Source organism: Cricetulus griseus, chromosome 2 (assembly GCF_003668045.3).
Source record: "Cricetulus griseus strain 17A/GY chromosome 2, alternate assembly CriGri-PICRH-1.0, whole genome shotgun sequence".
Classification (NCBI taxonomy): domain Eukaryota; kingdom Metazoa; phylum Chordata; class Mammalia; order Rodentia; family Cricetidae; genus Cricetulus; species Cricetulus griseus.
The window spans coordinates 268,112,159-268,134,997 of NC_048595.1; the positions used below are offsets into that span (position 1 = coordinate 268,112,159).

The window sequence follows — 22,839 nt, forward strand, 5'->3', positions numbered from 1 at the left end:
AGAGGCTGACTGTTGCTATTAACAATATTGGAAAATAAAGCACTTATTTTACATAATATTTTTGCAAAGGTGTGTGTGTGTGTGTGTGTGTGTGTGTGTGTGTGTGTGTGTATGGGTATTTATGTGTGAGGGGTCTGTCTGTGTGTGTACATTCACCTCCATGAATTTGGGTACCTGAAGTGGACAGAAGAACAGACAGTTGGATCCCCTGGATCATGAGTTGCAGATGGTCACTGGGGACCAAACTCTGGTCCTCTGCAAGAGCAGCAAGTACTGTTAAGCACTAGCCCTCTATTTTACAGTGATTTTGATCTCCTTAATATCTGCTTGATGGGAAAAAACCCTGAATTTTCCTATGTTTCTAAGAGACTAGGAGTTAGAGAGACTCACTGGTAGGCAGACAGATAGGGAGAGGGGACATGGCTAGGTAGTAAAGGTGCAAATTTCCAAGATGGCTGGCTCCTTCTTCACCCTCTTGACTTGAGATTAAAGCCTGGCCACTTAAAACATAGACTTTATAGGCTTTTGTCACTCACAAACAAACCCCTGCTGAAGGCTCAACAAGTTCAAGGTCTGTTCAGGACACGCAACAAAATAGTTGTGGGTCAATCAACCATTCGGTCTATCTTCAAACTGACCAGCCCTAAAGCAGGGGAAGAAGACTCTTCAGAAGTTTAAACTCCCAGTCCTCAAGACATTGGGTTTTTCTGCTTTGCAGAGGGTTTTTTTCTCTGTGTGTCTACTGCATATGTGTTTTTTCAACCCCCAAAACACCTTTCTTCAACTATTGATTCTGTCTGCTGTGCTTGAGGTTTCTTGGCTGCTACCTGTTGTACTTTAGATCTTTTCCTGCTTTTTAATTTTTTAACTGGCAGAGAAAATAAACCCAATCAAAACTCCTAGACTGAATAACTTCAAGATCCTTAGCTTACATCATTTCTACATTCATTTTGGTACATTATCCTGGTTGAAGAATCAATCGCTGATACCGCCAGTGATATATTCTAAATAAGGTATCTGTCTTAGTTAGGATTTCTATTGCTGTGAAGAGACACCATGACCATGCAACTCTTATAAAGGAAAATGTTTAATGGGGGCTGGCTTACAGAGGTTTAGTTCATTGTCATCACTGCAGGAGCATGGTAGCATTCACACAGATGTGTTTCTGGAGAAGAAGCTGAAAGTTCTACATATAGATTGGCAGACAGCAGGAAGAGAGAGACACTGGGGATGGCTTGAGCATTTGAAACTCAAAGCCCACTCCCACAGTAACACCAAGGAAAGTTGAAATTTTTCTGAAATTCAAATTTTCACTTAAAATGTAAGATTTTATCATTCAAAATAAGCACTGCCAAGGCTATTCTTTTTAAAACTGATAAATCCAACCCATTTTGTTCATTTTGAAGAAAAAGTCACCAGGTGTGGTGGTGCACACCTTTAATCCCCAGCACTTGGGAGGGAGAGGTAGGTAGAGCTCTGTGAATTCAAGGACAGCCTGGTCTACAGAGTGAGTTTCAGGACAGACAGGGCTATGTAGAGAGAAGAGAGACCCTGTCTCAAAAAGAAAAAGAAAAGAGAAAAGAAAAGAAACATTTAAGCCTGAAGAACCAAGTTTGTCAGTTGATATTTCCAGTACTAACAGTATCTCATGCAAGAATGGCTAGTTCACCTTGAGATCCAGTCATACAGATCTATGTCCTTGAGAAAACCAGACAGATAGATCTAACAGGCAGCAGAGGAGCCTTTGGGACACCCTACTGTGCCATTCAGAGCACTGCCCTCAAAGGCTGAGATGTCTAAAATTAACACTATTCACTGATTTACTTAGGAAAGTTTTGGGTGACTCTGGGTTTCTTCTTTTCCTTTCCCTAACACAGCAGGGAGTGGGTGTCACAATGACAAGTACAGTCTGGTGGTACTGCTCTAAACAGGCCAAGGTGCTCCCCAACAGCAGTGCAAATGTCAAAGTGAGGAAAGGAAATCATTGAAAATGCTACAAATGTCTATGGCCATATCACCCGGAACACCCCTGAGCTCCTCTGATCTCAGAAAATGTTGAGACCTCACAGGCCTTCTAAGAGGAGCTTGGGGGATTTCTAGGGTTTGCTAGACTGCACTTTGAAAACAACTGTTTACCATAGGGAACTAACCTTTATAGATAGGAAGAAAAAGACACAAAAAGGTAGAAATATTGAAATATCACCAACTTTAAAATTCCTTTATTTGCAAATATTTGTACCAATGCTCAAAATTTCTTTGTTTCATTAATTCATTAAACCATTCTTGGGAGAACATAAACTGAACACACATCATGTTTCTGACCTTGAGTTCTGTTTTGTGGACACAAAGATAACAAAGATAAGTTGGAGTTCTGTAACTTGAATAAATCTACCATCTAGAAGGGAGAAGGTGTGAAGCAAATTCCTGAACACAAAGAGTTCTAGAATTAGTGAAAGTAGAACATAAAGGAGTGGACTGTTCAAACTCAGTACACCATACAAAAGTTCTATGACAGTGGTTCTCAACCTGTGGGTCGTGACCTCTCTTGGGGATTGAAAGACTCTTTCACAAGAGTCACTTAAGATAACAGAAACCATAGATATTTACATTATGATTCATAACAGTAGCAAAGTTGCAGTTATGAAGAAGCAATGAAAACAATTTTATGATTGGAGGTCACCAAAATGTGAGGGACTGTATTAAAGGGCTGAAGCATCAGGAAAATTGAGAACCACTGTTCTACAGTCATGACCCAAGTTGCATCTTGACATTGGTAGACAGAAAGGGAAAGCCGTGCAGGTTTCTCCTGAAGGGATTTGATGTGATTGATGAGAATAGAGTAGTAGGAAGCAAAGACCTTGGAGCTCAAATTCCAGCTATGGGAGTTAGTATAGTAGTCTGTGGATTTCTGGCAGCTACAGATTCATGTACAGCAAGAGTACATTTATGGTTGTACAAGTTTGAGTATAATAGGTGTCCCTGACAGACTCATGAGTTAATGCTTGGTCCCTGCTGGTGATATTATTTTGCGATATTCTGGAAACTTTAGGACTTGGGTCGAAGGGTTAGTCCTTGTTGGTATTTTGTTCTTGGCACCTTCCTATACCCTTTTTCTGCTTCCTGGTTGCCACAACCCATGGTCATTTTTTTCCCACACATCCTTCCCACTATCATGGATGGATATATCTGAACACATGAACAAAGTAATTTCTTCCTTTAAGTTGCCTTCTCAAGGGCCCTGTAAACAGTTCAGGAAAGTTGGACAATCATAACAGTTTAAAGACATTACTTGAAGGATGACTGAGGTGTCTTTTTACCATTTTATTCCCAACCTCAGAGTTAAGGAGAAGCCCCCAAGATAACCAGAAAAGATCCATTTAGTGCAATCTGAAACCTCCAGAAAACAAAAGACCGATGTGGACAATATTTGTGACTTCTTTGTTGGAAAGGAAAAGATTTATTATAGTGAGAGGTAAGGTCAGAGTGTCATGACCCATGGAGTGACACAGGAATAAAAAATTAATAATAGTTTTGACTAGGTTAGACTTCTAGGAGGAAGAATTAGCTGCTTTCCTTCAACAGCTCTCTGTAGGGAGTGGAGGAAACCCTGAGTGTATGAAGTCCTGAATGGATGTGTATTGTTGACATGGGTTCAGCTATGTCAAGGACTATAGGAATGGCAATAGGCAAAGCTTTCCTCTGGGTTCTGAGTGATAGTTAGCAACCAACGTGAACAAAACCCAGCAGCTTCAGCTTCCTTTTCGTCCTAGATGTTTACAGCCTGAGACCATTCCATTACAGAGACCTCCTATAGAGATCAGCCAACCCCTCCCCCTATGATATGCCTAATAAGAATGCTGAGGTGCTATGTTGCTTTAGCAGTAGGTACCACTCCATCAGAGCGTGCACATCCCACCTGATCTCAGCTTTTCTGTACATGTGACTGACTCTTCCTCATTCCCAGGCAAGTTTTATCATGGTAACCAGTGCTCAAAATCTTTCGCTCAGCAAGCAGTGTTGATCTCTGTTCTTCCACATCAAACACAGACTTAGCTGTTTAACTCTCTCCTCACTGTACCAGAGGAATGAAAACATGATCGACAAATGCCAGCCAAGGATGGAGATGCTTATCTCCCCATATAGTCCCCTCAAATCTTTGTGGGCTATTGTGGTTGAAAGTCCCTGTGTTAACTTGGAGCATTTGCTTATTTGGTAGGGTTAAGATGAAAGGAAGTAAGTAGACCATTCTGCATAGTGAGTGTGTCACATCTAGTCAAAGGACGATCTGAATAAAATAAAAACTGAAACAGAAGGATTTCTCTTGGGTCTTGAGCCTGTGAGCCCACGTTTCAGATTTAGATTTTTCTAGCCTCCATACTTCATAACTCAAATTGTTATAATGAAGAATAGCAAATACACAAATATTCCATTTGTTCTATTTCTCCAGAGAACACCAGCTATTCAGCTATTATGTTGTTGTTCTCTGGACTTGACTTGGAAGGCTCCATGTGTGATGTATAGTTACTTCCTACTAGGCCTAGCAGCTTAATCCAAATGTGGTTGCTGATTCAGTCTAGATTTTTAAAAATATTTCTAGTAATTTTTTTTGCAGCTCATCTTTTTAGACTTGGGGTTTTTTTGCTCCCTTTTTATTATCATCTTTTGAGTTTAATGAGAAAATTCCAAGATAATCAGAAAAGTCCCATTTAATGTAACCTGAAACCTTCTCCAGAAAATAAAGGAGCAATGTAATATATAATTTGTGTGGCTTTTTTGTTGCAAAGAGAAAAAATTACTACCTCAAGAGATGAGGCCAAAGTGTCATGACCCATGGAATGATACAAAAATAAAGATAATAAGACTCTTGAATAACTTTCTATCTTAAAAAGTAGAGTCTAAACGGAATACAGAAGCAGTCCCACAGGCAGAAATCACAAGTCTATCACTGCCCATGATGAACGCTGTAGAGAAAAGTGATCCAAGATCCCACATGGCCTTGCCACCTAATGCATTGTTCTCTTGTAAACCTCTCAAGTATCTGTTTATGCTCTGCCTCTTTCTGTGACTCTGTAATCTTTTGCTAATATCTAGCTGATTTTCTGTAGGTAACTTTAGTTCAATGTCTCAAAAGAGAGGGTGGGATTGGCCCAATTCATCACCATCATTCTAAGTTCTTAGAGTCAGACCATTTCTCAGGCAATCAGCCAAGGTCAGCCATCTTTGGCCTAGGAGAGCATTAAGTTCATTTACGTAGGGGTAGTACACCACTATAGAGCAAGACTTGACCACCCACACCCAAGAAACTTCTAATAGTGACTTTCCAAGCAGCTGGTGCTGGTTTCTGAAGAGAGCATCAGGTATGACTACCATGCTAGGTCTGGTGAGCCCTATAAATCGATGATTTTAGTATAACAGATTTCAGTGGCCCTTAGGCAAAAAATAAAGAGAAATCCTCTACTTTCTCTGTGGAGAACCATTTCTTTTTTAATGCATCGTTTTTGCTCTCTCTCATTTCTATTAGTATGGCTAGGTTGTGATAGCAAAATACCATAGAGTAGACAGCTTAAAGCACAGGATTTCTTTCTTTCTGCTCTGGAGTCTGGGAAATCCAAAATCATGGTGATTTCTGATTCAAGTCAGTTCCTGTGTGAAGGTTCTCTTCTTACATGAAGATGGTCATATCCTTTGTCTTCACATAGCAGACAAAGACAAGCAAGCCTTTTTGTATCTCTCTTTACAACCATTCATCTTCATGATCTTCAGGAAGGTTTCATCTTCACCATCTCACCATCTAAACCTGATCACCTTTCCAAACACCCATCTCAAAATAATTGCATTGGGAATTATGGGGGTCCACATCTATTTTGTGTGTGAAAAGCCACAATTTGGTCCATGACATTCTTTCCCTATTTGATCTTCTTTCTGAGGTCTATTGCTCACTTTTACCATCTTACTTTAAGGCATCTTTGTCTTTCATCTGGTTTATTTGCTCAGAATTCTGCTTTCTGTGATGGGAACAAGTGACTTCTTTACCAATTCCAATGGTGCCATAAACAAAAGTGAGTAGAATGTTAATCTACAAGATCAGAGGAGAAAGACCACGACTCAAATCATCACAGAACAATTCATTAAAGCAAGCATTTTTTTATTGGTGTACATGGGCTGCCTCCTCCTAAGGCAGGATTCAAGAGGTCAGCGGTGAACATAATGAAGACAAGGTTTTTACAACTCAGAGGTATGGAGTTTCCAAATGGGGCAGTTGGCTGGCAAAAATGCAAAGCATTACAGAAGCAGAACATAACAGGTGGTCATAACAACGTAGTCATGACAACCTTATGAAACAAAGGTAGGGTCACAAGATGGTTGTAACAACTTTTTGAAACAAAGACATGATTGCAAGGTGGTCGTAAGGTAGTCAGAAAAATAGATGACCATAATAACCTTCGAAACAAAGGCATGGTTGCTATTTCCTGGAACAGAGAATGGTGCAGAGACATTTGTAATGCTAAGACTACACATGGGCATAGCCCAACCATTGAGAAACAGAGGTTTAATAATAAACAGGAATGAGCCTAGTTTGTCTTTACTATAAGATGGCTTTTAAGCCTCCAATGAATGCAGGCTGGTTCTTCAGGAACCTGGGAGACTCTACATGGTAGATCCACCTGCAGCTGGACCTAAGAACCAGGAGAGCTCAAATGATTGGTGTGCTGGGAGTGTCATGGATAGCTTCAAATGTTTTCATGAGAATAGCCCCCGAGTTTACCTACATATTCAGGTTGAGTCCTGGGGAAACTAAGAAAGTCAGAAGACTAAGAATTATTTATTAGTATACATGGAAACAACTAGAAAACTAGTGAGATCGAATGCTTAATTAAAGTCTGTAACAATAATTGATGTGTATTCATGTGAAGGACCTCCCACAATCCAGTGAACATCTCACCTTTTCCAACATTTTCTCTCTTAACCTATTTTGAGGTAAAAAGTTGTTTCCTTTCTGTAGAAGTTACTAGAAACAAACATTAAAGCCCCATTTCATTTATACAGCCAGCAACCCAAGTTGCCCAGCAAATTACTATTTTGGTTATTGTTAATTTGAGTCTCTGCACACATTTCTGTAAGACTTAAAGTTCCTATAAGCAGAAAAAGGAATTGTCCTATATGTCATTTACATAGCTGGGGAGCTTTCCAAGGGTAACCATTATGTATATGACGGGGGGGGGGGGGATGCTAGGCTGTCACATACAGCATTTAGCAAGCTTTCTTCAAGTTTCCAGTGCCTCTGTGAAATTCAAAGGGCCTCAAAAAGAACATATTTTTAAACAGTTACTGCCTTTGCTGCTCTTTGTACTGCATTGTGCTTTTAGTAACAAGATTATGGATTCATTCTCGAAGATGTGTAAACTTTTCCTCTATTTTTAATTTTTTAGGAGTGGTAGCTAAGAATACATAGACTCTAATTTAGATAAGTTGGGACTTGACTACAATATTCAGCACCCTTGGGAATGTGTTTCTGCTATTAGCATCTCTCTGGGCCTTGGTTTCTTCACAGATTAGATTGGGATAATGATGGTCTGGTAAAGTGGTTATGGGACCAGAGACAATGGTGTATGTCAAGCGCCTGGCACATGGCAAGCACCCGTACATTGTTATCTGGACAAGTGCTGCAACCAGCTGTTTACATTAAAGGGCATTTGAATTCTCTGAGCTTGCTGTAGCTTGATCGCCTTCTTTCCTGCCTGGTGACCGACTTTCCCTTTCCTCATTGTTCTAAGAATACTTCTGCATATGGCCCATTGTAAATAGTAACAATTGTTTGGTTGTTCCATGAGACAGGAGAAGCCTTCCTGGAGCCTGGCTGACAGAGCTGCCTGTCTGACCTGTCTAGCTGCTTGGGGGCTGGAGACAGGGCCCAGTGTGCTCACTTCCTCCCTAGGACAAGAACAGTGTCCCTAACCAAAATAGACTCTAGTCTTCTTGCAAACACTACCCAGAATAAACTCAAAGGAAATAAGGGTTAAAGTCCACTGGAGGGGTTATTAAGGTAGAATTCCCCCACCAAATACAAAGCTTTTCAATAACAGGTATTAGAGTATATGAGCCATTTTATGCCAATTCTAGCTTATAAATGGAATAATATACTAAGTAGTCCTGTTTTAATTAATTGAACACAGATATCTTACCTTTGGAAATAAGCATGTAAGGCTATGTTTGTAAATAAAGACAATTTAATCAAAAGGCCTAAAATTCAAATCATTCATGGGGTTGAGGAGAAAATCAGTTAATATATTAGCATTAAACAAATACTAAAATTTAGATTTCTTCACACCTATAATAAAGCTCAGAATAAAATGTTTGTATGGTTCTTTCTGTTTCTTTATAACATTTAAAAATTAGAGCTGAGTATATTCATAATAGAAGTTGTGTGTAGGGAGCAGCACAAAGAAAAACAGAATACTAGAAGGACACTTATTAAGTCAATAAAACCTTGATATTTCAATTAATTGGTTACTAATTTCATTTTTCTATTGATGTAAGATATTAATTGGCTAATTCTCTTTTTGTCTGAACAATGTTAAAAATTGAAGAAACTTTTTAAAAAGCAGGTTTCAAAGTCACCTTCCAAGGTTTCATCAATGTTTTCTCTAATTTCATGTGTATGTGCACATTCATGCCATGGACTTGTATGCTGAGATCAGAGGGTAGCTTGTATAAGGTGGTTCTCTCCTTCCACCTTGTGGGTCCCAGTTACTGAATTCAGGTAATCACAGTTGGCAGCAAGTGACTTTAGTTGTTAAACCATCTTAATAGCCCTACATTCTATTTTTTAAGAAAAAAAAATTGGTGTGTGTGCACGTGTTTGTGTTTGTACATGCATGTGTACCTGCTTGCGTGTGTGTGTGTGTGTGTGTGTGTGTGTGTGTGTATGTGTGTGAAAGAGAGAGAGAGAGAGAGAGAGAGAGAGAGAGAGAGAGAGAGAGAGAGAGGCACACAAGAATACACATACCCCAACATTTATGTGAAGGTCAGTAGATATCCTGGAGTATTGGTGCTTTGCTTTCTGCCTTGAAAGAGATAGGGTCTCTTAGTGGCATATGCCAGGCTAGGTGGTCCACATACTTCTTGCAGTTCTTGTATCTTTACCTCCCATCTTGCCATAGAGCTGCTAGGTGTCGTTCATGTAAGCAGGAATTACAGTGTATGGTCATTGACAACAATAATACCAGCAGCAAAGATGAAAAGAGCAAGGTTCAAAATCAGTTTGTAATACATGATGAAAGCTACAGTTCAAAATACTTATTTGGGGACAACAATAAGTATCTTCAGACCTCAGATTACTCATTTATACTATGAAGAGAATAAGTGCTTCATTCTCTTAATACTCTCAAGGCAGTGGATTTCCAGTTCTTGAAATGTACAACCAAGGTCACTTCCGTAAGGGACCTAGAATAAGTAAAGAGTCTACTAACAGTGTTCAAAAGGTAATGTGAAAAAAAAATAGTCAAAATTAGACCTTTTCTAAGAAATGGGGTTTTGTTATCAATCTCATGTCTACTGAAAATTCTCTTCCTTTAAAATATATTTAACTCTTTGTCCATTTTACACTATGTATTTTCATCCTCCTCCTCTTAACTCCTCCCAGATCGACCTTCATCTCCCTACTCCTTCCCAATGTTGTGTGATGATGTATGCATATATGTAATGCATATGTATATATGTGTATAACCCACCAAGTTTAATTTCTGCTTCTCATATGCTCATTCTTTTCTACCTGACCTTGGGTAAGATGTTTAAATGCTTTGGATTAGGTTATACCTTTAAAGCAGAAGTTCCCATATCTGGCTGCATATTAGAATCTAATGAGGGCTTAACAGTAATATCTCCCAAAGGCATGTGCAGGAATGCTCAGAGTGGCGCTGTTTGTAATAATGCCAAGATTGGAAATGATGTGTATGGACAGGATGAATAAAGACACTTCAGTACACTCAGATGAGAGGACCATAGAGCAGGGGGTTAGCCAAATTCTACTAGAGGTCTGCAGTCTCGGTTGCAGTCTGCCATCAGAATGTGAAAACCGCTATTGACAATATTAAACCAAGTAGACTGATGATGCTGCAGTAAAACTTTCTTTATAAAGCAAGAGTGTAAGCCCATCACTATATATTTTTTTGACTGTATACACACACACACACACACACACACACACACACATATATATATATATATATATATATATATATATATATATATATCAATGAAAGTAAATTATAACTACATGAAGTAACAAGACAGGATTTTACATACATAGTTCTTGTGAGAGAAGCCAGATACAGAAGAATATATATTGTGTGATTCTTTGATACACTTTTCAATAGGAAAGAGTGTGCCATGAAATGGAGAGTTGTAGTTCTCTTGGGAGAGTGATTGTTTAGCTAGGATAAGACCTGAGATGTCTTTCTAGTGGGATGACTGTATTAATCTGAAACTGTGTTCACCTTTCATTTTTATACTTACAAAATTTCCACTTTTTTTCCTGATGTAAGGTTTATTTCAAAGGAATGTTGACAAATATTCCACTGTTTTAGTTTGTACAGTCTGAGTGAAGCTGGTCAATACTGTGACCTGAGGTCTCTCTTAATTCAGCCTTGTAGAGGTGAATGACCTGCCCAAGGTCACAGCAGTGGAGATGCGATACAAGAAGCCGTGCTCAGAGTGCTGTATGCGGTGAGTCAGCATGGGCCCAGCATCCGCCCTTCAAAACTTATTGAGAATTAACTTGAGGAAACCAAGGTCACATTCCAGACTTGAACCTACACTGATATTTGCACCAGCACCTGAATATCCTTGCTGCCTTCTGTCATCAGAGAGGGACCCAGTTGCATGCTTGTTAGAAGAGCCACGAAAATGCCAAGGGCCTTTTGAGTGTCAGCAAGGGCACAGAAGTCAGCTCCCAGACTGGATGGTCTCAGCATCCTTTGTTCCTCTGTGCCTAGCATGTACCACTGTCACCGTGTAGAAGGCACAGCCTCATCTGAGGCTTTGAACAGTCAACACCACTCTCCAGCTTGGTAACTTGCTGGAGAATTATTGAACTTCACTTAATTCTCATTTTTTCTTATCTGTAAAATAATCATAGAATCTACCTGAATTGTAAGGTCTCCACCCTTCCCGAATACAACAGCTTAAAAAAAAAAAAGAACATGATTTTTCAGAGTGCCAAAATTAATATACAAAGCACTATTAAGACTGTCCAAGGACAAACCCATTTAACCTTGTCTAAGAGGAAGTTTCATTTTTAACTGTTACTTTATAATGAAGAAAATAGGAATCGGAGGATATCTGGAGCCTGATCTGTTGTGACAATGACAAAGCCTGGCAACTGTCACTGGATCTGTCCACACATGAAACTGAACAGAAATTAATCCCCAACCCCTGTTTTTTTTTAATACATACATACATACATATTCAAAGAGCTTTGAATTGGAGCTGAAGCCTGGCAGCCCAAACACTGGAATTCTGGGCAGGGGGCATAGCTCAGTGGTAGAGTGCTTACTTAGCATGTACAAGGCCCTGGGTTCCATTCCAGCACTACAGAAATAAAACAAACACAAAGCAATGCAAAGCCACCCAGCTTCAATGACTCAGGAAACAGCTTTCACTTCCATGAGCACTGGGTTGGGAAGCGCTTCTTAGTTTTTTCCTAGGCTGATGAATTTTCTATTCCCTATGCATTTTTTTTCTCCTGAGACAGGGTTTTTCTGTGTAACAGCCCTGGCTGTCCTGGAACTAACTTTGTAGACCAGGCTGGCCTCAAACTCAGAGACCTGGCTGTCTTTGCCTACCGAGTGCTGCGATTAAAGGCATGCACCACCAAACCTGACTTCTACGCATCTTGATACTTGCTACAAACAGAAAATAATTTCAATGCTTGTCCTAAAATTTTGTGGAAAAGGTTTTAAATAAATATTTTAAACAGAGATTTCAAAGAATAAGTCAGCTCTATCTTTTTTATGCATGCATGCTCACACCTCCTGTCTGTGAGTCCCCTTTGTGCCTTTGTCCTGGGCACACCTACCTCACCTCTACTGCACTCTAATGAGGGCACCATTGAATGTGACCTGGCATAAATACCCCAAATCCACCCAGAACCAACTCAGTTTTTCCATGGTAGCAAGCTATACTTTTTGTCATCTTGTCTGCTAGATGATGCTGAATTTCCTCCAGATGGAAAAGTGATGATGGCAATGTGGTCACCAGCGATAGAGCTGAGAAAATATAATCCCTCCTTTATATGAGGTACTTTTCTACAAAGGCAGATGAAAACTGTATCTGATACAGAAGTCATTTGACCAATAAGCACATTTGGAAAAGACTGACAGATTCACAGTATCAAGTAAGATCTGTTTTCATTTCATTTCGACTTCCTATTATATGCTCACATCCCAAAGCTCAGTTGATATTCAAGGGGCAACCAGGTTTGTTTAAGTCATTTACAAAAAATGAAATAAATGAAAAGGTTAAATTTAACGAGCCAACATTTTGCTCTCGATGCAAAGGATTAGCAGAATTGGGGAATAACATTAAAATCCATTACTACAATATGTGCCCTACATATTGGAAACATTAGGTTTTAAAAACAATCCATAAACACCACTGTTAATCTTGGAAGGCACAGTATTCAGTAGGTTGAAAGATTTAGTGTTCCAGTAATAGGGGTTTGGAATTCCAAAACACAGAGAAATTGTCATTTTTGTTTTGTTTAGCTTGGTTTTATTCCAGGAAGTTAGGAGACACTGAGCCAGACGGCATAGATGACACGCCATGATGTGAGATCTTCCTCTGTGTGAGACAGGAAATGCCCTCAGCCCCTGCGCATGACTCCCTGCAATGCTTGCTCTTTTATTGGCACATCCATTTGTTTCTCTCTGTTTATTCTATGGATTCTGCATAGATGAGACAGGGAAGAAACCACAGCTACAGGACAATGCAGCACAGCACAAGTTAGTGTCACGTTGTCCAGGAACCATGAAAACACACATAAACTATTTTATGAGAAGACACTTAGTATAAACTGATCGTGCCGCAGCAGCTTCACAAAGGACCTAATAAAAAACTATTGCACACAGATGCACACGTACACATACACTTATATATGGCTTTTCCCATGTGATGTCATTTGGTGTGTGTGGGGTGGGGGGTGTTACAGTTGTATGTCACCACACCCAGTGTAGCACAAATGGTTCCTGTTCCTCTTATGCATCTATGCATGACATTTCATAAAGAAATGTCTGACTTTTGGCTTCTGGTGGGTTATTTTCTATGAAGTTATAGATATATGAGAAAATAGGTCAAGAAATGGGATTCTTCATGTATAAAATAAGTACTCATCTTTGTTTTGAAGATGGCACATTGTTTAGTGGACTATGAGGCGATGTTCATAGTTTTACAGGTACATAAATATAAATGAAATTATCAATGAAAAAAAAAAACAACAGCAACTGGAGAATTCCTGCCCGTGACTACTTAGATAATAATGACATCCAAGTTGCATCTAAACCTTCATGAAAGATACAAAATCATTTACAAGACAATTACCCTTAAATTTGTAATTTAAATTTAAAATACACCATAAATAATAGGGGAAAATAGTCATTTGGCAAAATATAGTTGGATATCATAAAAGCTAGAATTGTCAAACAGCCCTTCTCTTATTAAATTCTGTGGACCTTACATTACAAGACAGAGTTGTCTAAGTGACAAAACACTGATGACAAATTCAAAAGCATAAAGGTTTTAGGGCTAAATCTCTTGCACCTTTCTGACATTAGGCTTGGGTCTGCATTTTTAATGCTCTTGGAAGAATCATGGTAAAAATAGGATACCTTAAAAAAAATCCCTGTTTTCAGACATAAGCATTCATTCTCACAGAATTATTAACTTTCCCACATGTCTGTCAATTTTCAAGGAAAAAAAGAAAAGACCAAGAATCTGAAAAACAACGTGTCAACATCTGTGATTCAGAGACAGAACAAATATACCCAGCTCCCAGAATAACCCGAGGCTGACCCAATTGAGGCTTAAATGAGAGGCTTTCGAAGACTATGGTTGCTTCACAGTAGCTTTCTGTGGATTCTCTCAAAAGGGAACAAGACCCAAGACTGGTCTTCATAGCTCAAAGCTCTTCTGTTATTGGGGGCGGGGATGGGGTGTGAGCATCATCAAGCTACAATCCAGATTGACCAGTCTAATAAACAGCCTTCTCTGAAATGAGCACTTCAGGAAACTTAGAGAAGACCTACACCTGTCATATATTGCAAATAGTTAAATTAAAGCAATGGTAGAGGATTAGACACACAGCCAATCCTACTCAACCTCTACAGGTCAGTCTGTACTACCCTTGAACAAACTACAGAGATGTTTGTTTGTGCAACAGGCAACACCATCCTCCACTTCCCTACTGCCCACTCCCACCTGTGCTTCCTGGAAGTCTTACATTCAGGTGGGGAGCACTAAGTGGCCTACCCAAGAGGGAGGTACCAAAAGAGTGCAGCAACTAAGGACAATACATCAGGACACCCAGAAAGGTTGGATTTCATGCAGGTGTAAATTTGCTGCTTCTTAAGGGTCCATAGGACAGTTTCTCAGAGGAATGAGTAAAAAGGCAGGGTCCCTGGACAAATTAATAGTTCTGAGTATTGTATTGACATTAGCTTACCAAATAACAAAAGTTGGTAGGACCAAAGCTCGAATATAAACAAGTTCATAGTGTGTTGTTTATAGTTTCTGAGAATTAAGATCTAATCTGTAGCTTTCCCCATCCAAAGGTGCAAAATGAATATTATTTTGGGAAAGGAGGGTTTACCTATCCAAAACTCAAACAGGGTAGCTATGGAAACACTTTTTTTTTCCAAGTTTGTCATACAAGCAAGAAGACCTGGATTCAGATCCCAGAGTGATGGATCTCCAGAATCCATGTAATATTGGCATGACAAGTCTTAGTCCAGCCTGGTAATGTGAAGACAGAATCCCCAGAACAAGCTGGCCACTGACATTAGTACAATAGGTGAGCTCTGGGTTTGGTTGAGAGACCCGCCTTAAAGAATAAGGTAGAGGCTGGGTGGTGTCGTTGCACACCTTTAACCCCAGCACTTGGGAGGCAGAGGCAGGCAGATCTCTGTGAGTTCGAGGCCAGCCTGGTCTACAGAGAGAGTTCAGGTCAGGTTCCAGAGCTACACAGAGAAACCCTGTGGGAGGGGCAGGGGGAAGAATAAGGTAGAAAAGCTGGGAGAAACCTTGGGCCTCTACACACGTGCACATATCTACACACGTGCACATATGCATAGGCATCTGAACACACACATGAGGAGCCACTCACCCACAAACAAACACACATACATATCACATACTCATACATGTGCTACCATGCATTCATACACACACACACACACACACACACACACACACACACACACACATGATGCATGCATTTGTAGAGTACATTGTGATAATCTGATGCTTATGTCCAGTTTCATAAAAACAAATCAAAACAAATCAGGGTGATTAGCAGTCCTATATCTTTAAATATTTATCATTGGCAGGGAGGGTAGATGTTGGGAATCGTTGAGTTTCCCTTTACTCATAATCTATAAAGAACACAACGTAAGTTGTGACCTGGTCTCCCACTCTGCTGGAGAATGCTGCCCTTTGTATGGCATTGAGAAAATGACCTTGCTCGGATTCCAGAAGTGTGCTTTGAGAACAGGTGCAAGGAGGTTGGTGTTCTCTTGGTGCTGATCTTCATTTTGTGTTTCTCCAGCTTCACACAGAAGTAACTGAGGACATAGAGTGTTTCAGAAAGCAAACAACTTGATCTCGGGGAAGTCTGCAGTTTCAAGGAATGAAACAAACATCATCTTGGGAAAGGAGACTTGTCTAAACAAGTGCAATCTGCTGTTTTAAAGGGAAAGGACTTGTTGGTGCAGGTGAGGCTGAGCTCCCTTCATCTGAAAGCACCACCCTATCCCAGTGAGATGCTGAGTGAGCCACACCATGGTCACATGCTTCCTCCATACCCTCCTCTTTCTACTGACTGGCTACCAAAGCCCTGTGACCGAGTGGCCTTGTATTGGGACTAGGGTTAGGAACAAGGGAAGAAACTTCACAGGTGTGGTTTATTGTTTTCTGGTTTTGTTTGTTTGTTTGTTTGTTTTCCTTAAAAACTTCCAAAGGTAGAATGAGAGGCTAAGCGTTACGTAAGTAATTCACAAGTCAGACGCTCTGGAAGTTGCTGGAAGCTTTGCAGATTCGATGTATGTGATGAAGTACATCCTTCCCTTTTCACTCTTTTAAAGTTGCCTCTTGAGTCTCCCTCCCACTTGAAAGTGTCCCCTGCTAGATTCTGAAGTTATGATCCTACATCAGACTGCTGTGGCTGGGAAAGATGGCTGGAACATGAAGGTGTCCAGCTGTATGACCAGGTGAAGCACAATAGCAGAAGATAATTGCATAGTGTAAGCAAGCTTGTAGTGGAGAGGACTCATCAGGGCAAACGAGTCTCCAACTCTTTAAACCACTGTACTTATTCATAGCCTTACTGGTTTTGAACATAGAAAGTCTCACACCTGTAGGTCAGAGAAAACACACAGGGGCAAACTCCAGTTCTCATCATAATCCACTTGAGAGGGCAGAGAATAGGAATGTAGAGGCGGGGAGGAGGAGAGACAAACCCTGTTCCATACACTATTTGAGACTCAAGGTATTTCCTTCCAGGTAGGGGTCAGCAAACCACAGGCTAGATACAGCCTGATTCTAGGAACTAAGACTTTAACAAAAATTTAAATATATCTATTATATTTAAAAATAAATGTTTTAACAGGAAAAAGGAGGAGGAAGAAGAGAGAGATTTCTGTCGTTAGTTGATAATTCCTAAAATATTTTCTATCTAGCCTTTTACAGGAAAGCATGCTGCCCCTTGATATCATCGCAGTCTCCAAAGTCTTTGAAATGAGGTCCCTGGCAAGCCTCTGTGGAGGAGAGAAGAAAGAGCATGTGGAATGTGAGAAACAGCCTTTCAAGAAGCCTGTGTCTCTGATGGGAATAACTCAATCATTTACCTGACAGGGAAGACAAGAAATAGAGCTGGGCTCTGAGCTTAGGAGGAAAGCGATCTGGGTGGCAAAGATGTGGGTGTTGCAAGGGGCATAGGTTGACTGCTTCCAGAATCGGGCTGTTGTTGAGTTCAGGAATGGGCCAGGGCACATCAGATTGGGGTTACCACAGTGGCTTCTCAGAAGAGGTTGGACTGTGGTGGCTGATCAGAGAGAGGCTGAAGGTTAGAGGAAGGCGATAACCACAGCACAAAGGTAGGAAATACAAGGTCATCAGGGAATCATACTTCATAAGGAAAAGGCCTCATGGGGAAGCTATGACAGATATGTTTAGCGGGAAAGATTGGGTTCAGATGGCAAAAACGCCTTGACTGTCAAGCCTGCACACACAGATACCAACTTTTAAATAAATCCTTTAACCAAGGATATTGTTTCCTAATTTTTACTTTTCCTTATGTAACTGTTATGATATGGTGGCCTTGTCTGTATATCTGCCTCTTTAGTGATTCTGTTGGCACCTCTGGCTAAAGCCTGTCCTCTGAAAGGTGTGCTCAAATGTTGAGAAATCACAAAATCAGAGAAATAAATTCTTTGAAAATAATCAAAATTACAAACAAAACATGTAAAGGACCATGTGATGACATTAATAGTAAATTGAAAGAGTCGTATAAGGTCGAGTGCTCAGACGCTTGCTACCAGAGTAAGTATGGCTGTCAGTATTTGTGATACCCTCTGACACTGAGTAGCTGTGTTTCTCCATCTTCTATTCCTGCTTGTGAGAAAATAGCAATCCTGGTATATCATCTGTGTGTAGGTTCCTGAAAACAGCTTGTTTACCATGGTCTGCTTTTATCATACAGGTGAAACCATATACCTGTATTATTTGTCTGTCACTTAAGTCTGTGTCCTGGCTGTTTTTGAGTTCCATTTAAGCTTTGGTTTGCAGCAGCCTACCACATATGAAGCACTGTAGTCTTAACAGGCATTCTTTTTTTTTTTTCTAAATTGCAGACAATTTCTCTATTTCAAAGAAGACGTTCAAATTAATGTTGAAACAAGCAATTCAGGAAGTGATATGCTTGTTATAAATGTCCTGCTTTGTTTGTAGGCCTTTCAAAGGCTAGTATATCTTGCCTTGGAACTCTTTGTTCTTAAGGGAGTATAAGAGCCAGCTTATCACACTGAGTTCACTTTGACTTGCCATGACATTCACCTACACTCTTTTCAGCAGTTTGTTTTCACAAACCACCAGTTCCGGCTTGTGACCAAAGAGTTCCAGTTCCTATACACCCTGTCCTTCGCCCTGAGTCTATTAGCTAAGATCCTTCAGGGGACCTCTAATGGCCCCAGGTTCCACTTCAGGACAGTTGAGCAAGACCCTTCACAGAACTGTGTACAACTCGAGCTCCGGACAACACAGACCTTGGATTTTATAACCCGGTCCTTCTGGACATAAAGTGACTTTGACGGTCAGTGGTAATTCTGTTATCCATCACTCTTAGCTTTGGCACTTGGGTATATTAAATGGCCAGCTTCATAAATAAAATCCTACTCAAGATGAATCTAGGGGACCTGACTCTGTTCCCACTGACGGATCCATTCCCTCACCCATCCAGGAAAGCTTGAAGACTCTGATACAGGATGTGAGACTTAGGTATATGGTTTCAATGGAGAAACATAACTGCTTAAAATTCCTTTAATCAAGCATGATTTTCAGGAGTATTGACAATCATTCCATCCGTGACTGCCAAAAAGGGAAAGAAACTCAGAGACTAGGGGAGCAATTTGCTTCTCTGGCATTTCCTTGAGTTCCTTTCCTTTTTGTTGTGTACTTCACAGGCAGGCTTCAGTTCTGAATAATAACCATACTCTTGCCTCCCCTTGAGAACAACCTGACTTGCAAAAAACCTCATTTTTAGAAGCATCTCTTTAAAGCAATCAGTCCCATAAATTATACATGTTGCCTTGCATTTTCCAATAGGTAGTCGACAGCAGTCCCCATGGATACTCATTTTCATATTAAAGTGGAAGAAACCCAGAAGCACCCCCCCAATCCCTGCAACTAAAAGGCAGAGACACCCTTCCTTTGGAAAACCTGTTCATTCCTACAGGGAAGTTTTGTTCCTCTTTCCAGAGGCACCGTTTTAGGCTTGTGCAATCATTTCAGCACACCGATGCTTTCTAAGTGATAAAAAAAAAATACATATATATGAAATTAAGCCTGCAGTTAAAGTTTATTGAAAATATAGGTTGCTGTAATTTTGTTGATGATAGAAGTAGAGAAGTAGAAATGATTGGATTCTGCAGCTGCATTCAGATCACATGAACCATGGCTTTGGGGGTACACAAGGATGCTAGAGCACACAGCTGGTATCCACCTCCTGCCCCCCCCACGCCTCAGCTTGTTGAGTGTAATAAGAGAAGAAGAGAATCAGAACACTCACATTATTTCTTTTTACCCTCATTATTGTTGTTGGGGGGGGAAACCTATCATATATGACCGATCAACAAACACCATCAATATGAGACATTCTGGCTGCCTTTATTATAAAATCAGTTGCATTGTGGCTTTGATGCAGTGGCCCACCTACCACCTCCCACAGGCTTTGAAAGACAATTATGAAAAGAAATACCCTTAGAGAGATATCTAGTCCGCCACTATTTGGGAGGGAAAAGGGTCGCCTTACCACCATGAATCTGCCATCCACCTCATAAATATTTGTAAAGTACCTTTCAAATCCACCATACAGAATCTACGAGGCTTCTAGATCCCTTTGGAGAAGCCCAGTCCAATCTCTCTTGGCTTTGGTAAATCAACTTGTGTTTAAACTCTCTGTGTCTCTCAGGTGAACATTTTCATTTGAGAAGACGAGGAATAAGTGGTGCTGCCCATGTAACAAGTCAACAAATTAAGTCATCTTCATTTTTTTAACCATATGTTTTATTAGCATAAATATTCTCTACCCTTCACCTGTGTATAAAATTATTAACAATTTTCATCGATGAAATAACAGAGAAGCAGAAAACCTCTGAAATTGTACAATATCAAGCCTTGTTCCTTTATTTTTAGCCACAAATTATAGTATGTAATCACCAAAAAAATGATTTTTTTAAAAAATGCTAGAAGGGAAATAAAGAAAGGCAGAGAGAAAAGAGAAGGAAAGAGGAGATGGGTGAAGAAAGACAGAGGGAGAACACAGAAGTAAAGAAAAAAGGCAATGAGAATTGAAGAAGTGCTTCCATTATGAGTTTTAAATAGGAAATCCCCATTAGGGTAGAATATTATAAACTAGTATGAAAACAGAATATACAACAGAAAAATTTGTCACCTGACAAACGTGTAGGTCCTGAGACCAGCAAACTATGGCTACAATTTTGCCAACATTTACCATGAGAAATGGAGAATTCAGAAGAGGCATGTAACCTTCCTGAACAGAGGTAGATTAGCTCCATTGACAGGGTAAAAAAGTAAACACATCAAGGGGCTGGTCCGGAAGTTGGATGCTTCTGTTGGAATCCAGTTGTACCACTTTGACCTGCTGACCTTGGCTATGTTGTATAATTTATTTACTTTCCTTTCCTCATATGGGAACCAATGGTAGAGAATCCAGCAAACCTACCCATCTTGCAGGGTTACCCAAGGACCCAATGAAGTCATCCTTTTGTGACAGCTCATTGAAAGTTGTCAAGCACTTAAGTATAGTATAACATATGACCACAGTGAGCTGCCGGCTGTTCCCAGGCCTGGCAGTTGGAAAGTCAGATAGAGAAAAGAAGAGGAGGTGGGGTACAGCACAGCCGGGTGTGGTGGTGTGGCCCAGGCCTTTAATCACAGCGCTCGGAGGGAGAGGAGCAGGCAGATGTCTGTGAGTTGGAGGCCATCCTGGTCTACAAAACAAGTTCCAAGACAGCCAGGGATGCTACATAGAGAAACCGTGTCTCGAAAAACCAAAATAGATAGATGATAGATAGATAGATAGATAGATAGATAGATAGATAGACAGATGATAGATAGATAGATGATAGATAGATGGATAGACAGATGATAGATAAATAAACAGAAGATAGATAGATAGATAGATAGATAGATAGATAGATAGATAGATAGATAGATAGATGCAACCTATGCTAGGGCTGTTACATAGAGAAACCCTGTCTCAAAAAACCAAAATAAATAAGTAAATAAGTATAAGTGAAACCTATCCTATTATCCACAGACCTAATTAAAAAACAAAACAAAACAAAACAACAACAACACACTACTTGTGGTCTTTTCTTTAAGTGCTAAATTTTATACAACAGGGCTTAGCAACTGCCTTTTAGTATGGTGAGCTCAAGAATCTAAAGATAGCAGTCCTGTGTCATCCCCCCCCCCACCTCATGGTACTAAGAAGCAATAGAGGAAGAAGGAAGGGAGACACTTATGACAAAGATGTGTTTTCAGGAGTCGTTGTCATCAGCACTCCAGTATGGACCACTGTGAAATGAGAGCAGCTCACTAGAAATTAATACTGAGTGACATCCAGCAAGCTATGGAGATGGAAACACAGCAAGAGAACCTGCCTGGTGGCTCCTTACTGACAAGATGAGCCCAGTGTCTCCTGTCAGAGCCGGCTGATTAACAATGAGAGGGACCCGGTCAGGACAAGGCCGGATGCCAGGGCAGAGTGGCTGACACATGCTCTCTTGCTTCTGACAACAGCTCAAACTTCTGGGGCTCCAGGAAGGAAACTGACATTTGGAAACAGCTAGAACAAAAGGCTTTCCCCTCCAACTGTTAGCACATGGGACTGAATTTTGGAAGATTATAAAAAAGAACCATTGTTCATCCTCTCCCAGGCCTTAGCAAGCATTTCATCACTTAAATATATATATAATGTAGTCTTAGCCCAAAAGCTTTGTTTGTATAAGGGTGTGTGCTGTCCATGGTGGAAAAGTTTCTGAACATTTTCCATTGTCCTTTGCGCCTCCCTCCTTTGTCCAGTCATTGGGGTCTTTGTCCATCGTAATCCTAACAGGCACTGATTCTAAGGACCAACCTTATTTGAATTTTTAAACTTCAAAGACCCTAATAATGAAGAAAAAACCAGAGTCTTTTTGGAATAGAACTAGTTGCTCTCTGAAGAGCCAAATGACTCCTTGCTTCCTTACTTAACTGATTATATATTCATTAAAAGTTTTTCAGTGGATACTATGTCAAAGATGATATATATTTAGCAAACCAACAGATAGGAGTAATTTTGTCACTAAAATGACAACATTGTTTTTGTACTGAAGTGTCTTTTCCACTTGCAGTGTTTTCCAGTTTCTGTATCTGGGACAGGTGTTGACAGCTGTTATTCTGTGGTGGGAATTTTTAGAAACACCAGCACTGTTGGGTGGACAAGTCCCTTCATCAGGAAATGGTGCATTAGTCTGAGATTGGCAGGGCTGATCTGAGGACCACACTCCCATCAGTCGAGTTCATACTGCTTTCCCCTGAGCTGCTCTCTATGGTGAACGATCTTCTAATCCCGGTAGAGCTGGGCACATACCCTCACATGCTCCTTCTTACACAGAAAAGATGGTCTTAACCATTTTTAAGAGAATTCTCGAGTAAAGAGATTATTAGTGGTTCTCATTCTTCTCTGAAAGGATGGACCAGAAACAAAAGGAAAAGCCTGCTATTCTACAGTCCCAGGACAGCAGATTCAGAAATCGCAACACTCATTTGCCTCTGAGCAGCATTTCA

The 22,839-nt window shown here is 40.2% G+C and overlaps 1 long non-coding RNA gene across 2 annotated transcripts in view; it reads left to right on the plus strand.

Moving 5' to 3' along the window:
* LOC103162492 overlaps positions 1 to 17,532 on the plus strand; it is a 54,849-nt gene extending 37,317 nt beyond the window's left edge. The window contains exons 5-8 of one of the 2 annotated variants that reach the window (XR_004768459.1): positions 10,587 to 10,725; positions 12,205 to 12,394; positions 15,818 to 15,983; positions 16,947 to 17,532. This is a non-coding gene — a long non-coding RNA (uncharacterized LOC103162492). The remainder of the gene's footprint in view (positions 1 to 10,586; positions 10,726 to 12,204; positions 12,395 to 15,817; positions 15,984 to 16,946) is intronic. The other variant, XR_003482603.2, reaches the window with a different exon arrangement.
* The last annotated feature ends 5,307 nt before the right edge of the window (positions 17,533 to 22,839 follow it).